Source organism: Loxodonta africana, chromosome 10, assembly GCF_030014295.1.
Source record: "Loxodonta africana isolate mLoxAfr1 chromosome 10, mLoxAfr1.hap2, whole genome shotgun sequence".
Lineage (NCBI taxonomy): Eukaryota > Metazoa > Chordata > Mammalia > Proboscidea > Elephantidae > Loxodonta > Loxodonta africana.
The window spans coordinates 94,089,512-94,114,868 of NC_087351.1; the positions used below are offsets into that span (position 1 = coordinate 94,089,512).

General features: G+C 44.0%; 1 protein-coding gene across 4 annotated transcripts in view; it reads right to left on the reverse strand.

The window, feature by feature from the left end:
• STON2 (stonin 2) overlaps positions 1–24,268 on the reverse strand; it is a 155,675-nt gene extending 131,407 nt beyond the window's left edge. For all 4 annotated transcript variants that reach the window (XM_064292835.1, XM_064292833.1, XM_064292834.1 and 1 more), the window contains exon 1: positions 24,150–24,268. The gene's annotated coding sequence lies outside the window, so the exon portion shown is untranslated. The remainder of the gene's footprint in view (positions 1–24,149) is intronic.
• Between the last annotated feature and the right edge of the window lie 1,089 nt (positions 24,269–25,357).

The following is a 25,357-nucleotide window of genomic DNA, read 5'->3' on the forward strand; positions in this document are numbered from 1 at the left end:
TCTGGGTAAAAATCTCACCCCATTTTTAGAATTGTGAATCATAAAGTGATGTTCAAAAACACTACAAAGTAGTAGTGACTCAATATTATCAGCGGGATTGACCAAGAGATGTGAAAAAATTAATTGAAGTTTCTGGCTTACCACTTCAGAGGAATAACTTTCTCAGCATCCCTTATACACTAAAATTTGGGGGTGGAGAATATAGCTGGCTGATAAGATGAGAGTCATAGAAATAGATTTTTCTTATGTCAATCCTCTAATACGTATTTATGAACCCAATGTGTCTTAAAAAGCACCAGGCATCCTTTGAGGTGGTGACCCTCAAGCAGCTTGCAATTTTGTTGGGGAGATCAGGATGCATGAAACAATAGCAAACAAAACATGTTCAAGAATAACCGGCTGCTGAAGGACACACCAGAAATGCTATGACAGTTTAGCCACAGGGAGACTTGCAAGAGCTGGAGCCATAAAGGACCAGGCACATTTCTTGGATTTGAGGGATATCCTTGGGATCTGAAGGACTCCTGAGCAATGACCACTGGTGTGGAAGCATGAGAATGTCCTAAGACAGAGAACAAGCATGAGTGAAGATTAAGAAGCAGGCCTCCATGAAGCTTGTTTCTGTATCAGTGAAAAGGCCAGTCTGACAACAGCAGAGGTATCTACTGTGAAAATGTAGAGGGAGAGGATTGATGGACCTTAAAAGCTAAGGAGAAGAGTTCAGTGGGAAATGGGGAGCCACTGAAGGTTTAGAAGTACAGAGAGATCCAAGAAATGTGGAGATTAAGGTTCCTCAGACTTTGCTGAGCAAAGCTTGGTGATGAAAGTTATCAAGCACAATCGTACCTCATTGCATTCCACAAAGTCAGGGGCCCACATCAGAACATGTACTGATCACTCTGTGCTGGGTTCACCCTAGGGCCTGAGGGTGCAAGGAAGAACAAGACAGAATCACTGGGTTCAAGGAGCTTATAGTTGACTGTGGGGAAGTACGACAGTGACAGAAAACAATATCCTCTGCTCTCTTGCCTATTCTGACCAGCTATCCACCAATGATAGCATTCAATAGCAGCCATGATAGTAGAGAGTAAGGGCATTGGGAAATCACTGAGGGCTTGTGCACTGGGCTGTCTTGAGCTGCATCTTAAATCAGAAGGAAGGGCTCTGAGCAGTTATATGGAGGAGGAAAGGCATTCTAGGAATGGGGAGCACAAATGAAGTGTCTAGCAGACAGTGAATCACATTCTGTTTATCTGAAGAGGATAAGAAGTGGTGCTGAGTGCGTGGGGTTGGAATGGTGACAACTCTAAACTTCGGAATGAATTTGAACTCTTGAAACTACTCTCCATTTCCATTGCAAATGCCTTGGTTCAGTCCCTCAATGAATCTCCCCCAGACAATTAATACTCTTCCCTGTCTCCCTGCCTTCAGCACCACCCCTCCAACCCATTATTCAACTGTTGCCAAAGTAGCCATCTTCCTTTTATATCTTTTTTTGTCATATGTATTCAACCACACAGCTTCTTTAAAAACCTCTGTATCCCCTACTTGGGTTTTAAGGCTACTGGCAAAAGTTACCCAGTCATCTGTTTGGGGTTTATGCAGAAATATCTTAACCTAGAGCCTAGTGCCAATTTCAAACCCCCAATTCCAGCTTCAGCTGTTTCCTGACCAGGGACAAGCATGTAAAGGTCAAAAGGAAAACTAGGAAGAAAAGAAGGATGGGAAGAGACCTCATGGATCCTAGGCATTTCTTTTGGGCTTTCTCTAAAAAAATCATATTAAGACAATCGAACAACTTATGAGCATCTATTATGTAGAATCTGAATTGAACCCAGTACAATGGTACAATGTAATATCAAGCACGGTTTTACGTTTTGAGATTCTGTCACAGTGGACTACTGAAATCACAAAAGTTTAATCAGGAACTTGAAATAACCATGCTACTTTGTCATAAGTTCTTAGAATAAAGAGCCTAGAGGCCCTATTACCATATGACAAAGACCAGGTTTACAGGTGAAGAACTTGCAACACTGCTGCTCTTCACTTTCATTTTTCCAAATTTTTTTTCCTTTATGGGAGAACAGAGTTCACAATAATAGAAGCTGAAGAGAGTTCAGTGAAGCGCGTGCACAGACACACACACACACACTCTTTTTTAATTAACGGCTGCCTTGATGCCCTGGTGGCACAGTGGTTAAGAGCTCAGCTGCTAACCAAAAGGTCAGCAGTTCGAATTCACCAGCCACTCTTTGGAGTCAGAATCGACTCGACGGCAACAGGGCTCCTGCAAGAGTAAAGGAGGTAAGTGATCCTGGTTGTTTGTCCTTCCTATCTTTTCACCACTTTTTTAATTCTTTTAAATATTCCGTTTTTGAAAAACAAAAGGTGACTAAGCAATCCTCTTCCAATTCCCGATGAAAACTAAGTAACTGAATGACTGTCTCAACCTCAAGTCAAATACAGATAAAGAAGAACTCCAAAGGAACACGTGTTATACTCTACTAGAGTCAGCGACTATGCACACATCCGCATACACTAAGCCCCTCTTTCTTTCAGTCACGTATACCACAATCCCTTACCCCTAAATGTCTACCTTTCCTGCCTCTAAAGTCATATTGTTTCTGTGACCATATACACATATATTCACACATATATATAGATAGAAACACACACACAAATGTATATCACTATATATACACATACACATACATACATTTTTATAGATATTTATGTAAATAAGTAAAACCAGTTGTTGTCTGTCACCTCCAACTCATGGCAACCCCATGTGTCAGAGTAGAACTTACTCCATGGGCTTTTCAATGGCTGATTTTCCTGAAGTACATCACCGGACCTTTCTTCTGAGGTGCTTCTGGGTGGACTCAAACTTATAAGCTTTCAGTTAGCAGCCAAGCACGTTAACCATTTCTGTGTCCCAGGGACTCCTATGTATATCCATAAACCAAAAACCAATTGCCATTGAGTCAATTCTGACTCGTGGTGACCCCATGTATTTCAGGGTAGCACTGCCCTCCATAGGGTTTTCATGGCTGTGACCTTTTGGAAGTAGACTGCTGGGCCTTTCTTCCAAGGTGCCTCTGGGTGGACTCAAACTGCCAACATTTTGATTAGTAGCCCAAGGTTATAATTGTAAGATATTCTATTGTGTGGTTTTTCTTCAAAATAATCAATCCTGATGGCTGAGCTACCCAACAACTCCATGGCCCCACATTCAGAGTCAAGGATCTAAGGAACACCTGGTTTGAAAAATGGGTTAGACATTGCCTCTGATCTTTGGTGCACTCCTGAGGCAGTGACCCTGAATGCATCCCCAGGCACCTGAACAGTGTGTCACATTTGGTGAATGGCCCCGTAGGACATCAAGCTTTAAGGTTTGCAGAATGCATTCCATGACCATGAACTCTTAGAAGGTCCTGGTTTACTTCATCTTGGTAAACTCATACCGGCTTACCTCACTCAGTTTCATATTTTCAGAACGGGGATGCTGATATTTTGCCTGTATAATGGTAGGTGCTCTGTGTGGATAATTTTTTTTCATCCGTATTTTAGATCTATGAGTCTACTGCTTTGGATGCTCCAACATGAGACTGTCAGTTTCTGGAGATTCTACAGGAGTCTCCTGGGTTCCAATGGTGGCCATATTCCCTGGGCATAACCCTATGGCTTTCCAAGAAACTTTGCAGAATATTACTACTACATTTCATTGAAGCTTAGAGGCCATATTCAGAGATGTTAAAATACAAATACATACATTTCTTCAAATAAATGAAATAGCCTTATTTTTATACCAGATAATTACCCAAAATTACAATTATTATATGCTCCCAGGATGCAAAGAACTTCTTAGATCGTCTCAGCCCATTTTCACAATAACCCTGAGATAAGTAAGGCAGATATCCCCTCATTTGATAAAGAAACTGGCTCAGAGAGGTTGTGTAGCTAGTGCTAGTCCACACAGCTAACCAGTGGAAGAGTTGGGATAAGATCCTAACTTTCCTGACTCTAAATTCTTTACTCTTTCCACTACATCATACTCTGCTTTTCAGAAAATATGTACAGCTGATAGTGTTCGCTGTTTCCTCTCACCATCCAGTACCAGAGGATGGATCATCATAGGTTTCGGCCAATCACAACAATCCTATTCCCTGCTTTCCCAGTACCTACCCAGGTACCTAGAGAGGACCATTTGACTAACTTCTGACCAATGAGATATAAATGGAGGGATGGTGAGAAACACAGTTCTGAGAAAGTGTTTTATTTTTAATTTTGTTTTGCTTTCCCAATAAAGGGGGCAGATGCAACTCATACAGGCCTAATCTTTCTTAGTTTCTCTTTTTTCCTGTCTTGAACATGGTTGTGATGGCTCCAGCTACAGTGACCACACTGCAGCCGTGAAGGACAGGCTAAGAGAATCACACTAAGTCACTGAATCAGTATTAATGATCATTCATCTCTATATTTCTTGTTATGAGGGGAAAAAAATTCTAACCCTTACCCACTGCTGGGGGGAATGTAAAATGGTGTAGCCACTGTGGAAAATAGTTGGGTGATTCCTCTAAAAGTTGAAGATAGAAATGTCATGTTGTTACGGTTGTTAGGTGCTATCAAGTCAGTTCCAACTCATAGCGACCCTATGTACAACAGAACAAAACACTGCCCAGTTCTGTGTTATCTTCACAACTGTTATTATGATTGAGCTCATTGTTGCAGCCACTGTGTCAATTATCTCACTGAGGGTCTTCCTCTTTTTCGCTAACCCTCTACTCTACCAAGCATGATGTCCTTCTCCAGGGACTGGTCCCTCCTGATAACATGTCCAAAATACATGAGACGAAGTCTCACCATCCTCTCTTCTAATGAGTATTTTGACTGTACTTCTTGAAAGACAGATTTGTTCCAGCTCATTCTTCTGGAAGTCCATGGTATAGTCGATATCCTTTGCCAACACCGTAATTGAAAGGCATCGATTCTTCTTTGGAATTGCCATATGACACAGCGATTCCATTCCTAGGTATACACCCAAAAGAAGTGAAAGCAGGAACTCAAACAGATATTTGTACACCAGTGTTGACTTCAGCATTATTCACAATAGTCAAAGGTGGAAACAACCCAAATGTTCAGCAACAGATGAATGGATAAACCGAATGTGGTATATACATATAACTGCTTGGTTCTTGGATTTTTTTTCTTTTCCTCTCTCCCTCCTTCTCCTCCTCTCTCTCTATTTCAACTATTCATTGACTCAGGCATTTAACCAACCAACAACGACTAAGAGCCTACAACATGCCAAGCCCTGGCCCTATGCTAGATGTTGGGGATAGCAAAATGAATAATACAGAATCCAGCAAGGCCAAGCGCAAATGCATGAAAAATACCATGTTTTTTTTTTCTAATCTTGTCTTGGCACTTCTTCAGTTTTGAATACATAGGGAATCTCAAAAGAAAAAAAAAAAAAGGAAGGAATGTACATAGGTTCCTCTCCACCACTTCTGAGAGGTCCTGAACTTGAATAACAGAGAAATACGTAGGTTACTACGGAGGACGACCAAAGGTCACAAGGGTGAGGTTTGGGAGCATACAGGGGCTTCCTGGAAGAGACTACATCTAACCTGGGTCTTGGGACAAGGCATAGCATACCGATCCGGAGCACCAGTTCTGGGAATTAGGCTGATTCTTCCCACTTACTAACTATGATCATGAGAAAGTCTCTTAAACTCCGTAAGCCTGAGTTTCATCTAATAGTATCTATTTCGGAGATTCCTATACGGATGAAAAAAGATGCTGATTATAAAACTTTTAGCACAAACAATAATAACTGCTCAATAAATGTTATCTCTTAGCACTGTTATTTCTACTGACAAAGGATGAGTAGGAGTCAGCCTGATAAAGGAAGAGGGCAAGAACTTGCTGAGTTTAGTTCCTGTGGTCATGATATTCAGGAAGTGAAAGTAGAAGAAAGGGAGAGACCGTAGAAATTTGGGGACAAAAAGAAGTAGTGGTGTGACTTTCAGGCTGAGGCAGGAAATGGTCTGGCCAGCTGAATGTGTGGCACTGCTTGATTTGGAACAAAGGACGAGAGAAGGTACCAGGGGCAGGAGCACCACACTGTACAATGTGGAGGCCCCATTCACAGGGTCATCTGCCAACTCCACTCAACTCTTTCACTGCCACTCAAGTCTTTGGTATCCCTTCCTTCCAGAAGCCCTCACCAACAGTCTATCCCTCACATCCTAACACTCATAAAACCGGTATGTTACACAGCTCCAGGAGGCACCATTCACACAGAAAGCAATGTGAATAGAGTCCCCTTACCTGAATGCTGCCCCCGGAACTGTACCACCCAGCAGCCCTGCTACACTGCATGCACTCACACACCAGCGTCCACACTCTAGAAGAAGCAGGGTAATGCTGAATGTTCATGAGAAAACCTTGATTGTTTGGGAAAGAAGATGAAAGCCAGAGAAAATGTCTATAGCTATGGGAAACCTTGGGCTTGCCCTTCATTCGAGAATGAATAAAAGAAACAACAGTGATAGGAAATACCAATTAAACTTGGGTGATTAGAAGACTACCACTGCCATTAGTAGCCGAACTGAGGGCAGAGAAGTTCACAGAAAATATCCTAGGGAAATTAGGAGTGGCAGGTTAAAGCATGGAGTTGGTTGGGTGTGGGAGTGGGATATGTTGAGGCTCAAGGACTGTGAAACAAAAAGGTAGATGTAGAAAATGCAGACCTGAGGCATACAGAAAAATTCAGGTTAAAAAGTTAGATTGTAGAGTCATCCAGGAAGATGATATACGAAGCCAAGAAAACAACTAGGTTATCAACAATCAGTTGCTGTCAGGTTGATTCTGACTCATGGTGACCCCGTGTGTGTCAGGGTAGAACTTTAATCCATAGGGTTTTTAATGGCTAGTTTTTTGGAAGTAGATCCCCAGGCTTTTCTTCCAAGGCACCTCTGAGTGAACTTAAACCTCCAACCTGTAGGTTAGGGGTCAAGCACATTAATCATTTGTACCACCTAGCAACTCCAGGTTATCAACAGAGGAAGTAAAAAGATAAAGAAGATAATGCATGCCTACACACAGAAGAGGAGGAGGCATGGGGAGGAATAAAGAAGGACCCCAAAGCAACAGAAGCAGCCCTGGTGGCACAAGGGTTAAGTGCTTGGGTGCTAACCAAAAGGCTGACGGTTCAAATCCACCCAGTGGCTCTGTGAGAGAAAGATCTGGCAATCTGTTTTGGTAAAGATTACAGCGAAGAAAACCCCATGGGGCAGTTCTACTCTGTGACATGGGGTCTCTACAAGCTCGAATCAACCCAGCAGCACACAACACAACAACAAAGTGAAAGAGCTGCGAGGCAGAAAATAGAGAAAAACCAGAGGCCTCTGAGGTCATAAAAGCCAAGCGAATTTTTTCAATGAGAGGTTTCCATATGGTCAAATGCTATAGAGAGAGATAAACCATGGATGGTCACTGGTGCCTCTTGAGAAAGTTCACTAGAGTGTTAGCTCCTTAAGGGTGGACCACGTCCTTTGTTGCAGTATCCCACACGTATCACAGGCTACACAGAAGGAAAGCAACAAGCATTTGGGGAATAAAGTAGAGCAGCTGGACTGGAAGTCCAATTGTAAGGAGTTAATAATAAACCATGACAACAGTTTTAAAGTTTAATGGCTCTTAATATAGCTTTGTAAAAGAGGCAAAAAATTACCAGTATACACACTGTTCACTCTGATTGCACGCTTCTATGCAGGACACACTTTTCTATTTACCTGGTACAAACTGAAACTCAACGTCAGGTGAAGGGCAAGAGGCTATTTCCTGGGATCCTCTCTGCTACAAATTCTCTGAATGACCATAGCACAATGGCAAAGTCTTTCCACGTTTGTTTCCACACTTGTAATTTGGGATTGATATTAACTTATTTACAAAGACCTTGAAAATACCTGGATGATGGGAAATAGATGTAAGTAGCTTCAAATCACACGGGGTTCTCACCAGCTCTCCTACGGCAGTGAGAAAATGAAATGCCCAGCCAGTAAATGATACTTTCACAGAAATTTTGCATCATGTCTTCCCACCTATTCTGGGAAAATTAAAATTAGGCATGAAATTTTCATTTCCTACAAAAAATTTCCAAACTAAGAAAGTATCTCTTTAAAGTCCAACAAAACCTCTAAGGACTATACAATCTCAACTAAAATTATACTTTAAAACAAGAATAATAATAGCTACAGAAACACTTTTGGAATGTTTATTCTGTCAGGTGCCAGGCTGACTGCTTTACATGTATTACCTCATCTAACCTACGACACCTCCACAATATAAGGTGCTATTACTAATGTCTGTATTCCAGGTGAGGAAACTGAGGCTTGATTAGCTAACTCTCTCAAGGTCACATAAGGAGTAAAGTGTGGAATTTGGATTTAAACCCAGTTGCTATAACATATCCTTGTAAGGATTAATTTTTGTGGCTGTATAATACGGACTCAACATACCAACAATCATGAAGATGGCGCTGGATCGGCAAAATTTCATTCTGTTATACATAAGGTCACCATGAGTCAGAACTGACTTGATGGCAACTACCAACAACAACTTAATATTCCTTTGCATCACTGACATTTAAAGTTACAGACGTGTGTGTGTGCGTCTGTGCACATATGTACATACGTGTAAACAAACAAAAAAAAACAAACCCATTGCCGTAGAGTCAATTCTGACTCACAGCAACTCTATAGAAGAGAGCAGAACTGTTCCATAGGGTTTCCAAAGAGCGGCTGATGGATTTGAGCTGCTGACCTTCTGGTTAGCAGTCGAAAGTTTAACCACTGAGCCACCAAGGCTCCATATATGTGTATGTATAATTTTTTTAATTAGAATTTTTTTTTTTTTTAATAAGACATCATGGCCTGGATGAACAGCCTGCAAAGGGACCAGTTAGTAGATCCTGTGTGATAGATCTTTTTCTACTAATGAGCTTGTCTGCCCAGTGTCACTAAATGAAGTTGGCCAGTGCCACTCAGGAAACCCTGGTGGTACAGTGGTTAAAAGTTATGGCTGCTAACCAAAAGGTTGGCAGTTCAAATCCACCAGACGCTCCTTGGGAACACTACGGAGCAGTTCTACCCTGTCCTGTAGGGTCACTATGAGATGGAATTGACTTGACGGCAACGAGTTTAGTGCCACTCTGCCAAGGAGAAAGCAGCACAGGACCTACATGGTCGATGCCAAGACTCCAACTACACCCCGTCAGATCTACACACTGGAGACAGCCACAGCTGGGACATTCCTCCCCTCTTCTATACTCATGGACCCATGTTCCTCTAGGGAAGTGGCAGCAGGGTGAAAGGCCAAGTTCCTTAGAAACCAGAACCAGTGGCCAAGCTTTTATGCTAGTGATTTATAGCAATCCCAGGGGAACAAGAGTGACAGAAGAAGACAAGTGATGCAGAGAGGGAAAGCAAATATAAGATGGAGTGGGACTGAGCTGGCCATGATTCACAAGAAATGTAGCTTGTTGCCCAGTCATATGTGACATCTCCAAAGAGTCCGTAAGGAACTACTGAGTCTTAAAAGCATCCATCAGAGAGGGGTGATACCAGAAGAGGGAACATATCTGTCATCTCCCTACCACTTCTTGTTCCCCACTTGCCACAGTTCACTCCATGGGGGCACAACTTTCTTACACTTTTGAGGTACCTTATCTGGCCCCTTCAGGAGCAGAAGGGAAGCCAGCTCCCATATCTAAATGTAGAAGTGGTGGAGGAACACCAGCAGTGGCCTCAGATGGCAGAATGGTACAGCCCAGTAGAGCTGTCACTACAGCAGCCCAGAAACAGGTAGGCTAAGAGGATCTGAGGTGGTGCCTCAGGGATAGCCAATACATGACATTTAAACTTAGAAAAGGATCAATACTGGTATGTAATCCCACATAAGCCAGAAATTGAAGAGCTGATTTAATAGGTCTTTTTGGACTCTGAGTTATTCATGCTCACTGAGCTTCTGCAGGTTATTAGAATATTGACTGTCACAGAACATCACTCATTTATTCATTTATTTATTCATTCAATAAGCATTTATTGAGCTTATCGTTAGGCATATGTGAGATTATAGCGACAGAGAAGGTGAAGACCCAGCCCCTGCCTTGGAGAGGGAGACAGGCAGATAAACAATCACAATAGAGTGTGATCAACACTACCCAGGAGAATCCCCCAATGTCATGAGAGCACAGAGGGTGGCATCTAGACCAATCTTGATCAGTAAAGAATAACTGAGGAAAGGTGGCCCCTGGACAGGGGCTTGAAAGATGGACAGAAATTAGTTGACGGTAGAGGTCACAGGTGGAGAGAAAGGACATCCCAAGCTGGAACTATGACGTCTATAAGAACAAAGCAGGACATTCTGATACAGTTGATTAAACGGTGCCATTTTACCTGGCAATGTTTAAACAGTTGTGTTACCACGCAAAACCACTGTTGGTTACCAAAAAGTCTGTGCAACAAATATACCTGATTTTTACATCCATCCCCAGAATTCCCCCTACTGAACATAATTCCATTCCTGAACATCACCCACCTCTGACCCTCCTCTGGAGCATGGATCAGAGATGGGATAGAAGTGCAGAGGAGGAGTAAGAGTACAGCACAGTGTGAGGGAGGATGAGGCCCACAAATGAGGCGAGTTCAGGGGTGACATGAGATTTAGGGTTAGTGTCAGAGACAGGACCAGGTAGGGGTAGGGTGATGCACAGAGATGGAGTAGGGATGTCTCTTCTGTGTGTGACATAAGTTTTAAGTGTAATAGTTTATTTTGTAAGGCCCTCACTCAAAACAGCTGCAATAAAACATTAATACGCTCGTGCAAAGACTAGGAGATGAATGAAAGCATGTTGTGTTTCCTCAGCAGGAGGTAATTCAGTTTGACTGAAGCAGTGAGCCAGAAGGAGGGTAGTGAGACAGGAGGCTAAAAGGGTTAGAAGGAGTTAGGTCGGTCAGGGCCTTGTAAGCCATGCCAAGAAGGTTGAGTTTTGTCACTAAGGCAACAGAGATCAATTAAACTATTTAAGTGGAGGAAGTAACAGGACTCAGTTTGTATTTCAGAAACACCATTCTGGAGCAATAAGAAAGACGGACTGGGGAGTGGGAAAACCAGCTAATAATTATAGTAATCAGATATAAGATGAGGGATAGAGTAGGAATCCTTTTATGAGCCATTTAGGATGTAAGATCAATAGGACACTGGAATGAAGTCTCTTTGGGGCTCATACAAACTGAGGAAGTAAATGAAAAAGACACTTGGAAAAGTGAACAGATTTTTGTGCCATTCAGCAAGATAACGACTTCAGAAGGAAGAATGGTTGAGGGGTGGTAGGGATATGATGAGTTCGGACACAGTGAGTTTGACTGGTCTATGGGACAACCACACTGAGATGGCTGCAGGACCTGTTAAAGAGGTCCAGAGTTTGGAAGATGAGAGATGGAGGCTGATAATACAGACTGAGAGGTCACTGGAAGCTGTGGGTTTGGACTAAGTTACTCAGAATGTATAATATGAGGAGAAATAACAATCAAGTTTGGGACCCTGGGGAAGGTCAGCCACAGAATAGCCACTTGGTAGTCTACTATAAACGTCTTCTCTTGTCACCATCATGAAGGCCTAAGTTAAAGTCAATCTTCCATTACAAGGAAAAATCAACCTGGTTCTCTTAGAACCCATAAGCCCACCCATTGCCTTTGAGTCGATTTCAACTCATAGCGAACCTACAGGACAAAGTAGAACTGTCCCACAGGGTTTCCAAGGAGTGGCTGGTGGATTCGAACTGCCAACCTTTTGGTTAGCAACCAAGTTCTTAAACAGTGTGCCATCAGGGCTCCAGAACCCACAGGGGGGCTCCAGAACTCACAGGAGGACCAGGTAAAAGAGATGTCTGTATTCACCCCAAATGGTGAACTCTTCAAATAATACAGAGATAAGGGACCTCTGCGCAGGCTCAATACCAGTGGAGATGGGGGAGAAGAGGAGGCATTAAAACAGAAATGCAGGGGCTGTAGATTTTCACTTGCAGAAGTAAAATTTCCTTCACTTTTCTGCAGCGTGGACTTCTGCGGGTGCGCCAAGGTCATACTGACACTTCTACATCCACATGTCATCCATCAGGAATAATTCTCTAGTTAGAACCAAGACCAAGATGTACAACTCAAACTTGAAGGCCTCGCCTTAGAACCGGTTCTTAAACTTTGTTGAAATTATGGACCTCTGGATTACTTTGAGATATAACTTAAGCCACACACCCTCATCTCCAGAAAAAAAACACACAGATGCAACATTATTTATAAGTTTAGGAGCTTCACAGACACTTTTCCCAAAGTCCACCATGAATGTCCCAAGGATTTCTGAACTCCCTGTTCAAAGCTTCACCCAGAACAATTTATCTCTAGTTGCTTTCAGGCCTTTCAAAACAAAACAAAGTCATTCCAGGGGAGCACAGCAGAAGGAAGCCAGGCACTGTGGCTTCTACTGACCCTGAACTGATAATTCTTTATTTCCGTTTTCAGTAATGCAGAGGATACCTCCTTCCCTTTTCTAAGAATTCCTTCCCTCCCTCTTCCCCCAACAAAGCAGATACACAGGCATAAAACCAAAATAACCCAGCCAAATACTAAAACTCAGGCCGCCACAGTTGGCCTCATTGGCTGCAGCTGCAGCTGGGGCCCTGGGCTGGGTACAAGACTTTATTTACCCAGGCCCCTGCCAGGGCAAGAAAGCTCCCAAGTCTACATCTGCTGACTGAAGGCAGGGGAACATAAGTGTCTCCAACTCCCAGGGACAGCAGTCAGAAGCCAGGACACACTGGGTGAGCTTGGCCCAGTGGGAGTCAAATGACCACTGAGGACTGGCTTTGCTTTGGTAGTGCAGGGTCTTGGATTTGGATAGGTAAGATGTACTACTGACACCCCACACTTTTTTTTTCTTTTATAAATTGTAAATTTAGACAGCAGATGCATTAGGAAGGATTACAACTTGTAAAACAAAAGAATTCTCACTTTATACAATTTCTTACAACAGAGCACCTTTATATGGTGACAATGCACCCGCCCCACAAAAAAATAGTTGCCGTCAAGTCGACCCAAACTCATGGTGTCCCCATGTGTGTCAGACTAGACCTGTGCTCCATGGAGTTTTCAATGGCTTATTTTTCAGAAGTAGATCACCAGCCCTTTCTTCCAAGGTACCGCTGCATGCACTTGACCTTCCAACCCTTTGGTTAGTGATCAAGGATGTTAACCCGTTAGCGGTTTGCACTATCCAGGGACTCTTCCTACCCCACACTCCTAGCACATTTCCTACTTTTAAATTTATTTTTCTAACTGATATTTTTTTATTATAAAAGGAGTATACTCTCACTACAGAAAATTTTAGAAAACAGAGAAAAGTTTAACCCATGGTGTATTTCTAAAATGATTGGATATATAAAAATCCCGTTTGCATATACCTTTTCAGCTTCCCAAGGACACTTCTATTGTTTAAAGGTGAAGCAGTCCTTTGAGGGGGAGACGAGGCTGTCACCACTGACAAATGGGACAAGATCCTTTGACCTTGTAACTCCCTGGGCTCTTTCTTTGGGTGGCTAGGAATTACTCATTCTATTCTTTTTTCCAAGTTGATGGAAATTTCCCACAGTTTATGCCTATTCTCTTTACTTCCTCAATCTGAAAAGACCAAAAAGGAAAACTTAATCATTGGAAGCTCACTCCTATTAAATTTTCTGCTTTGGCATGTCTAATGTTTTCTTCTTCAGTCTCCACCTTCATCGGAGGTTTCTCCTCAAAAATGCTAGTAGTGATTTAGAAACGAACCCCGCTGTCACATATATTAGTGGCCACGCCACCACTGATAGCAGTATTGCTTTCAGGAGACGTCTCACTGATAGTAACTCTTGCAAAACAGAAAAAGCCATAAATTCAAAACATATAAAGCATAAACGCAAACACAGCAGACACACTAATTCGAGAATTGAGGACTTCAGGATTTGATTCTCTGAATCTCTGAATTTTATTTAGCTTTGAGAGTGAGACTTTTAAAAAAAAATATGTTCAGAATAATATTATTTGCTGTGTGAAATAAAGTGTCTTAGATGCATTTTTCCATCCAAGTATAAAACTTGGATGCAAAACTTAGATCAATCAGTTCATTAGAAATGGGAAAGTACCTTCTTAATTGGCTCACAAGAGGTCAACAGCAAGTACGGGGTGGTGGTGGTGGTAGTCATTAAACCAAAAAAACCAAACCCATTGCCATCCAGTCGATTCTGACTCATTGCGGCCCTATAGGACAAGGCAGAACTGCCCCATAGAGTTTCCAAGAAGCGCCCAGTGGATTTAAATTGTGTATCTGGTGGTTGTTAGATGTGGTCAAGTCAGCTCCGGCTCATGGTGAGCTCGTGTGTGCAGAGTAGAACTGCTCCATAAGGTTTTCAAGGTTACGTATGGCCTTATGGAAACAAATCACCAATCTTTTCTTCTAAGAGGATTTGAACCACCAATCTTTTGGCTAGTAGTCAAGCGCTTAACCTTCTGTGACACCCAGGGACTCTAGCATGATGTTAGTGCATATAACACTTAAACACTGTCATTGCAGAGATATCAATATTTTCTGTGTCTCCGTTTTCAGGCCTCTGAATGCTACTGCATCTATGATTTGTGTAGCAATTGCCACAAACACGGGCCAGACTGAAAGGAGTGCTTCAACTGCAGAGGAAACATAAGTGGCTGACATATGTGTGTGGAATTTATTGCAGTATCTCCCTGACCTCCCTCTTTTTAATGGAAAGAAGGAAAACAGTAGCAGTATGAGTTAAATTACAACGTGGTTTTGGTTCGCAGAAAATCCAAAAGGCTTTTAAAATGTGTGAGCCGTCCCCACTCCTCACTGCCAACACACTGGCATCGACAGTGAGATTTACAGTGAGGAAGAGATGAAGAGCTTCCTAACATTAATGCAGCTGCATTTACTGAGCACTCAACTCTACAAGATGGGCATTTTTATCACTGGTTTCCACCTCATAGATTAAGAAACTGAGTCTCAGGGGTTAAGTAATTTGCCCAAAAGCACAAAGCTATTAAGAGGTCAAGCGGTACCTGACCCTAGTCCATGCACTTAACCATGGCATTATACTTCTAGGACTAGTACAAGACTTGAACCAAAAGGAGGGACTTGGTAGAGCTCAAATGATAAACTAGTCAAAGAAAATCCCATTGGACAGGTCCACCCTTCATTTTACACTGGTAAAGTGAAGAAATGAACAAAGGCAAGCAAATATCTTGGAAATTAGTGCTAGCTTGACTTTTCCACTGGAGCTGGGATGCCTGCAGGGTCAGTCCCCCTAGGGTCCCCTCCCTTCTTGGTCCACATTCATTTCCTCACAGCACTAACATCTCATCTATAAGCTGGTGACCCCCACATAGCTGTTTCCAGCCCTGACTTCTCACCTGCCTCCACAGGTGTAGCATCTCTACCAGGCCTGGCAAAACTTATGTATTCAGAATGGAATGACTACTCTTCCTCCCACAAAAGGACTCCACCAGAAGTCTACTCCGCCCAAGCTGACGGCAGCTCTACCTTCCTAGGAGTCCTAGCCAAAATGATCAAGTCACCCTTGACTTCCCTCTTTCTCTTACACCCTTTCTCTCACTCATTTTACAAAAAGGCAGCATACAAACATGTTTCTCCTATGTGCTCCTAGTACACTTCATTAAATTTCAATTTCATCTTAAGTACCGCTACTGAAGCAGTTAGACAAGCTCCTTCTGCTTTCATAGCAATGTCTAATCTGCAGATGACAGTGTTCACCTACCACCTTATTTTTTATGTGCTATTTGATAAACACTTATGTAGCTTTTTTATGTAGCACTTCCTATTTCCCAGACATTGGCCTGAAAGTGTTTTACAAATAACATAACAACTCTGTGATGTAGGATTATTATTATCCTTTTTATTTTTTTTTTGTATAGATACGAGTTGGAATCAACTCAACAGCAATGGGTTTGATTTTGGGTTTTTTATACAGATAAGGAAACTGAGGCACCAGGTGATTAAATAACTTCTCCGAGGCCACAGTCTGGATCCAGATACCACACCCTTAACCGTTTTGCCATGTTCCATTCATGATGCATACCTCTAAGTAGGGTTTGTTTTTTTTTTCCTTTAAGTAATGACACATAGGAGCCCTGGTGGCACAATCGTTAAGAGCTGGGCTGCTAACCAAAAGGTTGGCAGTTCAAATTCACCAACCGCTCCTTGGAAACCCTATGGGGTAGTTCTACTCTGTCCTATGAGGTCGCCATGGGTTGGAATCGATTAGATGGCAATGGGTTTTGGTTTTAGTGACACATATGCAAAAATTAACCTACACTCTCATCTAGCTTTATTATGACTGGACCCACTTCTGTGAAGTACCCAGGCAGGCCAGGGGGCACGCTCTGCCCTCGCCACGGGAAAGAGGTAACCAAATGATGGGGGATCAAAGCCCCTGGACCCATAAGCACTGTGCTCTGACCAGCCAAGTCAGAGTCTGATACATGAAAGCAAACTTCTGATTCCCTGGAACTGCCTCCCCAAGGCCTACTCAGGGGCCAGGAACTTTAAAACCAACCAACTTCCAAGCACGTGAGCTCCAGGGCCTCAAGAGTGCAATGGACGGTGCAGCTAGAGGCGTTGCCAGCTGGAGGTGTTGTCGACAAACAGAAGGCCAAGCTGCTGCAGATGCATGGTCCGCCTGTGCCGACAGGCTGATGGGTGAGTGACTTACAGACAGGCTGTATTTATTCACACAGGTCCCACTCTCCAATGATGTTGCTTTAGTAAGAAAGCATTAAGGAGGGAGAGAGAGGGAAAGAAGAGAGTGTGGTCCAGTTGCCATGCCAACAGCATAACAGCCAAGGACAAGGACAGCTGTCCTTCTACTAGGATCCTTGTGGGCATGGCCAGCATAGAAGGACAGCCACTGTTAACTCCTCTTTAGAGCACCTTTCCTTCGGTTTTCTAGTGACTACAGCTTCTAGAGCTAAGAGACTAAGAGAGGTGAATACTTCACCCTGGCCTCTGTTTGTCTCACCTGTAGAATGGAGGTAACGCTATTCCCAACTTTACAGAGTTAAAGTGGACATTAAATGAGATAATGTGCTGTAAATAGCTTAGCACAGTACATAGTAAAATCCCATAAATGATAGCTCTTGCTAATGATTTTGATAATCTTAATAATGATTTTTCACACCCTTCAACTGTTCAGAGTCCAAAATGAAGGGAATGTAAGGACAAGAGGTGATACAGGAAACAAACACTGTCTACGTTATGAATTTTTTTCTTTTATGAATTTTCATATTTTATGAAAACTATTTTTGGCAACTTTGGGTTCACACACTAGACAGCATTTAAAAAATCTATTAGTGAATAAAATGCACCATCTACGGATCACTGTGGCTTTATCCACTTACCTACAGTGTTATAATTCTTCTCTTTTAAAAGCTTAAGTCAGGAAAGCCAGGCAAATATACTAAGTTTCTAAAGCAAATAGAGAAATGAAACCTGTTTTCATTTAAAGCATCTCACTTTTTTTTTTTTTTTAAAGCAATTAGCTAACTTCAAAAGGCAGCCAATGTGGTGATTCTATCAAGCTGGTAAGGGTCTGGTGTCTCACTTCAAAGTTCAGGCAGATTGAAAGCCACCGATAATCCTTTTATGCTGGCTGGCATTGGCACAAAAAATGCTGAGAATGTCGTTTCATTCAGATGGCTTGTTTGCACAGACCCGCAGTACTAAAATGGTACCTTCTGTTAATGAGAGCCAGGGTAAAGCCTGAAAGAGAAGGGTGTATGTAATTATCTCATCCCCAAATTAAAATTAACGAGGATTTTTGGGGTTACAGTTCAGGGCCTCCATGTGGTATAATACTAGCTGGGGAAATTCTACTGATGACAGGGGCCCTGTGTTCTTAGTGCCACCATCCCTATAGAGATCTGTGAGGCAACTTAAGCTGGATACCACCAAATGTCAGGAGACTTGGGGTCAGTTAACACAGAGGTGCCAGGGAATTGCTGCATGACTTCAAACAAGTCACTTGACCTTTCTGGGTCATGTTGGAAATGGAGAGCGACCCACTGCCTGCCAATCTGACAGATTTTATGATAGGATTAGATTTTATTTATAAAGAGGTTTGACATCCTGTCCTAGAGTGTCGCTATGAGTCGGAATCGACTCAATGGCACTGGGTTTGACATCCTTAGCTTCAAAATGCTTTCCTATTAATAATAAAGCGAACATGTTAAGGTCAGATCAGAGTCCAGTGTTATTCATCTACTAATGAGTCACTGAATGGCTTCATGGTCAGGAGGTGATACAAGCTGTCAGGACACTGGGATTAGATGGCCAGTGGCAGTCAAGAAGACTTTAAGTCATCTGACTCGGACTTCCTTCCCCTCACCTGCTTGACCCCTGAAACAGGCCTGTGCTGACTGTCACAGCCACAGAGTTGGGTTGACTTACATCCCTGAAAACTGGTGCTCCCAACTCCCTAAATCCTACTTCTCCCTCCAACCTAGTATCACTGCAACTCCACAAGCCACCCAGCCCAGCACAGCCTCAGAAAGACCCCCTTCTCTGAATTCACGGCATTCAGCACCCCCTTTGATTACTTGCCTACTGCTGTTGTTTAAGTATTACTTATTTCCACATAAACATTATCTTAGAGGCTGTGTGAGCAAAGAGACTGAGCACTAACTACACTTGCCTTAATTCCTCATAACGCCTTTCTCAGAGCCTTGTACCCAAGAGATGTTCAATGCCATTCGCATGAAGCCACGTTCCAGAGGTCTTACTGGGCCACGCGCAGTCTGCAAAGTAGCTTCACACTCATTGTAACTAAATCTCAAAAAGAACATTCACCATCCCTGGCCAGTTAGTGAGGCCACCACAAGGCACAGGTCCAGGCTAGCATGTGGCCAGCTGGTTTAGTACACATGAACGAAAAATTCACGGGGCCCTTGAATTTTCAATCCTGCTAGTCCGTTATTTGACAATGTTATTTTGGCCAATTGTTTCTTAGTTATGGCATTTCAGGAAGACAGCAGTAGCCTTAGAAACCTACCTCCTGAGATTGCAAAAAAATATATATATATATATATAATATAGATATATTTATATACCCGTTGCCATTAAGTCAATTCTGACTCATAGCAACCCTACAGGACCAAGCAGAACTGACCCATAGGGTTTCCAGGGAGCAACTGGTAGGTTCCAACTGCTGACCTTTTGGTGAAAAGCCAAGCTCTTAACCACTGTACCACCAGGGCTCTACACATATATATATGTATATAAATAAAATAAATATGATAGCACTTATCCAATATGAACATATAGAGAGGACAGCATTCATCTAGCAATTTGAGTCTTGTATTTCTTAAATACCAAATTCCTAGCTAAACGCAATCCAAGGGGGATAGTAACACTTCCCAGTCAATGTGTTAAGGGTTTCAAATCCCTCCCGGCAAGTTTAAGTGTCCTTTCTGTTAAAAGCTCTTACTCTCAGTCTAGGGTTTTGCTTGCTGCATCCTTTGAAAATTGAGGCCAAGTTTCCTAGAAACCTGAGATTGAAGGAACTGCTGAAGTTGACGATGGAATTGACCAAGGGGAGGCAGCACTGAGGCCAAGTCTGCAGGAGAAAGGAAAATGGGTGCCTTTCCAAAAGCACCTGGAATGGGAGACAGACAACCCTTAGTTAGCCTCAGGCCTCCTGGAGAGAGGTTACGGTTTCCAGCTTTCTTATCCACCTCTGCAGGTGCACAGAATCCTGGGGAAATTCTCCTCTCTCAAAAAGCACACCCTAACAGTAGGCATTTGTTTGTCAAGTCTTCATTAGGCGAAGAGTCTTTTCAAAGCTCACTCATTTCATCTTATAGTGAGGGTCCACTTGATATTTCTTATTTTAAACAAATTTAATATGCATAAAAATTCTAGTATTTTCCACCCATACCCCAATGGATCATTTTACACTCATCCCTCTGAAACAAATATTCTAAACTGCTAGCCAGCACTCAAAATATGACCCTGCAAATATTTCATGCATTCAAATGCTGTCTGTTGGCCAGGTATACCATGGATTATCTAGACCCCCTGTAGGGTTCAAACTTTGGCCATACCCAGGATTGAGAAAAATAAAGTAAAAAGAAAATAAACCTTCACTGTGTTTTATATCTTGTGTTATGTTGTACCAAACCAACATTTTTTTTCTTAACGTCCATTTTTAGCATGCTCTATCATTACTGGGGTGGTGAGTCACAGTTAAGGGAATTGCTATGACTTGTTCCACCCATTAGTATAAGCCAAACCCTGGATGATTTTGGGTTCTCAGGGGATTATTTATCTCGAAGGAGGTCAATCACAATTAGCATGACCACATGGCACAGATGCTTTTTCATGAAGGTGACCTCAAGTGAAATGAGCAATTTCTTGGTCTGGCTATATTAAAATTCATCCAAATGTCCACCCAGTGGGCAAACCCAGCTCCAAAAGAAACTGAAGCGGGAACAACAAGAAATGTGATGGCTCGGGACTGAAATACACTGACAAGCTTGAGTGAGAGGTCCTGAGCCAGACAAAAGGGCGTGTGCTCAAAGACAGGATGGGAAGTCTGTGCAGAACTACAAAGGGAGGAGACAAGGCTGTACTTGTATGCTTCTTCTCTGAATCGAGCTTTTTTATTTCCTCACTAATGTGAAGTACATCTGCAATTAAATATAAATCTAGAGTCCCAGTCACTCTCAGAGACCCCACTGCTCATGGTCAGCCTTCAGCAAAACTGCCACTTGGAGAATGCTTCCCTGGGACCTCCCAGGCTCTCTCCTCCTTCCATTGAGCTTTTAACCACATCTTGATTTCTCCCTTTAGTTTACTGGTTCTCAAAGTGCAGTCCTCAGACCAGCAGCATCAGGATCACCTGAGAACAGGTCAGAAATGCTAATTCTCAGGCCCCACCCCAGACTTACCGATTCAGAAATTCTGGGGGTGGGGCCAGAAATCTGTTTTCACAAGTCTTCCAGGTAATGTTTGAGAACCATTGCTTTATACAGTATTATAGAACAATGACTTTAAGAAAAGAGAGTATATACGCATTTTAGGAGAGGGCTTGGGAAGAAGACAAGCTGCTTGTGTGCCAAACAAATCCATTTCTAACAGTGGAATTTCCAGTTACATGACTTGAGAGTACTGTTCTAGTGCAGGCCCTCATCCTCTCTTGCCTTCTGCCTTACCCATTTCATTCTTTTCTCCACATTGCTACGAGAGATGTGTACCAGCCCTCAAAATCTCCCCCTTCTGGATCCTTGCCTAAGATCCTTCAGCGGCTGCTCCCTGCCTGTGGGATAAGGTCCCAGATCCCTGGCACACAAACCTAGGGCTCTTCTTCATTCTCCTCTGGGTCACTTTTCTGGCCTTGACTCCTGCACTTTTCCTCCTATTTGGCCACGACCTCTGGCTGCGGGGGCTTATACTTCCCCATACTCTGGACATCACGCTTGGCCATATCACTTACCTTGGGCAACAGCATAATTTGATTTGAAGGATTTGCAACCGGAAGTGGGCTTCCTACTACCTGAGAAAACAATCATTTTTTTCCCTATGTGGATGTATTTATGTTATGGCCCCTGGAAAAGGCACTGGAGACCCTAAGAGAACTGGGGCATTTTATCTTTGCTCTTGCTCCAAGTCTCTGGCTATGGGGGCATTATGGTATAAGACAAGCAGATTCTTGCTGACACTTCTCTAAAGGACAGACCTTTGGGAAGGTCCCTTTGGGGTCGTGTTCGGTAAGAGGTTAAGTAACAAAGGGTTCAAAATTCCAAGCAAGTGTGATATACGTTGACATTTTAGGGTTCAAAAAGAAAACGAATGGGGTGGGGATGCTTATTTGACACTTCAGATTAGAAAAAAGGAAAGCGACAGTGGCAGAGAAGTGAATCAGATCACCCAGTGTTCAACATGGGAACAAACGCCTGAGGTGGCAACTGCAATTTCAGGTTTCTATGAGCTGCCAGCATTTTGTTGTTGTGGTTGGGTTTTTTGTTTGTTTTTCTTTCTCTCTCTCATTTCCTAAAAGCTTTTATTTGTTTGCTGAAGGGAGGAGTAGAAAGTATAAAGAAGAAGCCCTGGTGGCACAGTAGTTAAGCGCTGGGCTGCTAACCAAAAGGTCGGTGGTGTTAACCCATCAGCCCCTCAGCGGAAGAAATGTGGCAGTCTGCTTCCATAAAGATTACAGCCTTGGAAACCTTACAGGGCAGTTCTACTCTGCCCTGTGGGGTTGCTATGAGTCCGAATTGACTCAATGGCCATGGGTTTGGTTTCTGGTTTTTTAGAAAGTATAAGAACCTTCAAATATCCACCCCCTCTCAAAGTGGCCATGCTAATGAAAGACCAGTACTCAACAAAGTACTAAGATACTCTTCTCATAAAACATTCATACCAATTTTTTCAAGGGTTACAAAGCTTTTCTCAGTTACTAGTTGGAATCCACTTCTCTCTCTCACCATTCCAATGGTGCAGTTTTTTCCCCAAAGGCTGTATTACTTTTAAACATTATCAGTAACAATAATGGCATTTTTTCCCTTCAAGCACAGAAAGCTGTTCCGGGCTCCAAATGGTCACTGGACCAGTTTAGAAACATGTGATTTACTCTTTAAAAGACTATGCGCACGGAGTGAAGCTTCACCCAGAGTAAAGCTTTGCTGTATAGTGCATAACAAGAGCCAACATTTATTGAGCACTTAGCGTTGTATTCTGTGTTTTTCAGGCACTGGCTCATTTAATCTGCAAAACAATGCTATCAGGCAGAAGCAATTACTACCATCTTACAAATAAGGAGAATGAGGCACAGAGAGGATGAAAGAGCTGCCTAAGGTTATAAAGCTGCGAGCAGGCAGGGCTGGGGTTTGAATCCCGGCCACTTGCTTTCCAAAGTCGAAGCTCACAACCCTAACCCACAGACAGATCCCAAGGGAAACACCATCGCTTCAACAGAAATCCACACACTCAGAATGGGGGGAAGGGGTCATGCAACTGACTTTAAAGCAGGCAGGGGGTGGAGGGTTATGAAGAGCTAAAAAGATATTATTGCTTGTTTTATTTTTTCATCTGATTGTTACAGAACAGTAAAACAGAACGCTTTTTAAACTCTTCCCTTCCCTGGTATGAGAAAGCACTTCCTCTACAACGTAGAGTCTGAAAGAAAGGGGTAGCCCCTGTTTTTTCCTGGCAGAAGAGTGGAGAATAGGACACAGAACATTGCGCAGGGAGTGTGTGGGAGGAGGAGAAGCAGAGGGAGAGGCACGCAGGCACACACCAGTAGCTGCACAAGACCACAGTTAATGATTTACTCACAGCCCTCCGGCAGCTCCCTTCGGCAGGGGCTGCACCAACATACACGCACACACTACACACACACACACACACAGAGTCTCATCTTCAACTCTCTTCATCCCTGCGAGAAGCCGGTGTCCAGCAAATTGCCTGGCAACGCTCGGAGGACACTCCATCCAAAGCCCCGGGTCCAGCCGCCTCTGAGCGCTGTCCAGCGGGCAGAGCGCCTGGGAGGCCGGGCTGGGGTCCCGTCTCCGGACACCCCTGACGCAGGGCAGAGCGCCAAGGCCGGGATTTCATGGGTAGAGGGGAAAAGACACCGACCGTCCCCAGGGACACCTGTTGTCGCTTTCCCACTCGGGCCAACGAAGACATCCTGGCACCCCGGACCTCGGGGGAACACATCGATTGCCAAAAAGTGTCTTGAGGGGGGCGTCGCAGGCGTTTCGACCCCTCCCCCCCGCCTCTGGCAGACCCCCTCATCCCTCCTCCCCAACTCCGGGGCGCTCCAGGCTTGTGGAAATGTCGCGCTGAACCGCGGCTCTAGCCCAGGCAGGCGTGGGGCGCCGGGGCCGCACGATGCCCTCCGGGGTCGAGGCAGAGCAGCGGCGCTAGGACCTCGCAGCCAGCCGCCCCCCGCCCACTTCACCTGCGGAGCCGTGGGCTCCGGCCCCTCCCGAGGCGCGCGCTCGCCGCCCGCTGCGGGGCGCGGTTACCTGCGACACCTCCTGTAGGGTCCCACGTGTCGGCCAAAAGGTCGCCGCGGTGGGGCCGGCTCGGTGGCCCTGGGGCTCCGCGCTCGCGTGCGCTATTCTCCCCGCGCTCCCTCCCGGCCGCAGCGCCGCCGCGGGATCAGACTACGGAGCTCACTCGGCGCCCGCCGGCTCCCGGCGCCGCTCCCGCCGCTCCTGATTGGCCGCAGCGAGAGCCCGAGCCGCGCCCTGATTGGGCGGCAGGAAAGCCGGGGCGGTGGGATGGGCGGGGCGCCGCCGGGACCTGTTCCCCTCCCCTCCCGCCCTTCAACCTTGGTCCCCGCCACCCCTGGGGGCTGTGATCCGACCCGGATGCTGACATAGGGATTCTGCCCTCACTGGGCGCGGCGGAGATCGTCGCTGAGAGTAAGACAGGGATGGCGGGGAGGAGGGACCGCCTCGAAGTTCCATCCACAAATCCCGCCGGGACTGGTCTGTGGGGCCTCCGAGACGCGGGAATTCTTGTTCCCCCGGCCTCACTCCAACATGGGATTCTGACTTTATGTTCACTGTGATACTTTCCTTTTATATAAAGGGCGTAGGGCTCAGAGCAGTGGTTGTAAAACAGTGGGCGCCCAATAATGTTTGTGGATTGAGATTGTACTACACACATAATCTCTATGTGAGCCAGCAAAGGGGAAGAAACTTGTCCAGTTCACATTAACGGATTTTTAGGGAGGGGGGTGGAGAAACAAGGAGAGATGTTCATTTACAGAGAAGAATAAGCTTTTTCTTCTAAAATATCTAGCTAGGCAGATGAGGCTGAATAATAATAATAATCCTAACATTTGAATAGTGCATATTACTTACCAGGCACTGTGGCAAAAGCTTTACCTATATTAACTCAGAAATACAGGAAAGGGCTATCAGAAAGATGTCCATAATGTCTCATGAAATGTATGGACAAGTGGCATCAGTTTTGCATCTGAAAGACATGCATACCAGCAGTCACACTGTGGTGGGGAGGCACCAGGTGGGACAGAGAGGGAGAGTCAGAAATTCAAATAGTTCCCATCTTCCATTTCTTAACCCATAGTCCTTTAGGCCTCCACCTACACAGAGCGTTTCTAAAGAATAATAACAATTACTATATATCAGGGTGCCATCAGACATTTGTTCCACCACTCATGAGGGAGACGAGGGTCACCCTTATCCTTCAGAGTCTTCAACAG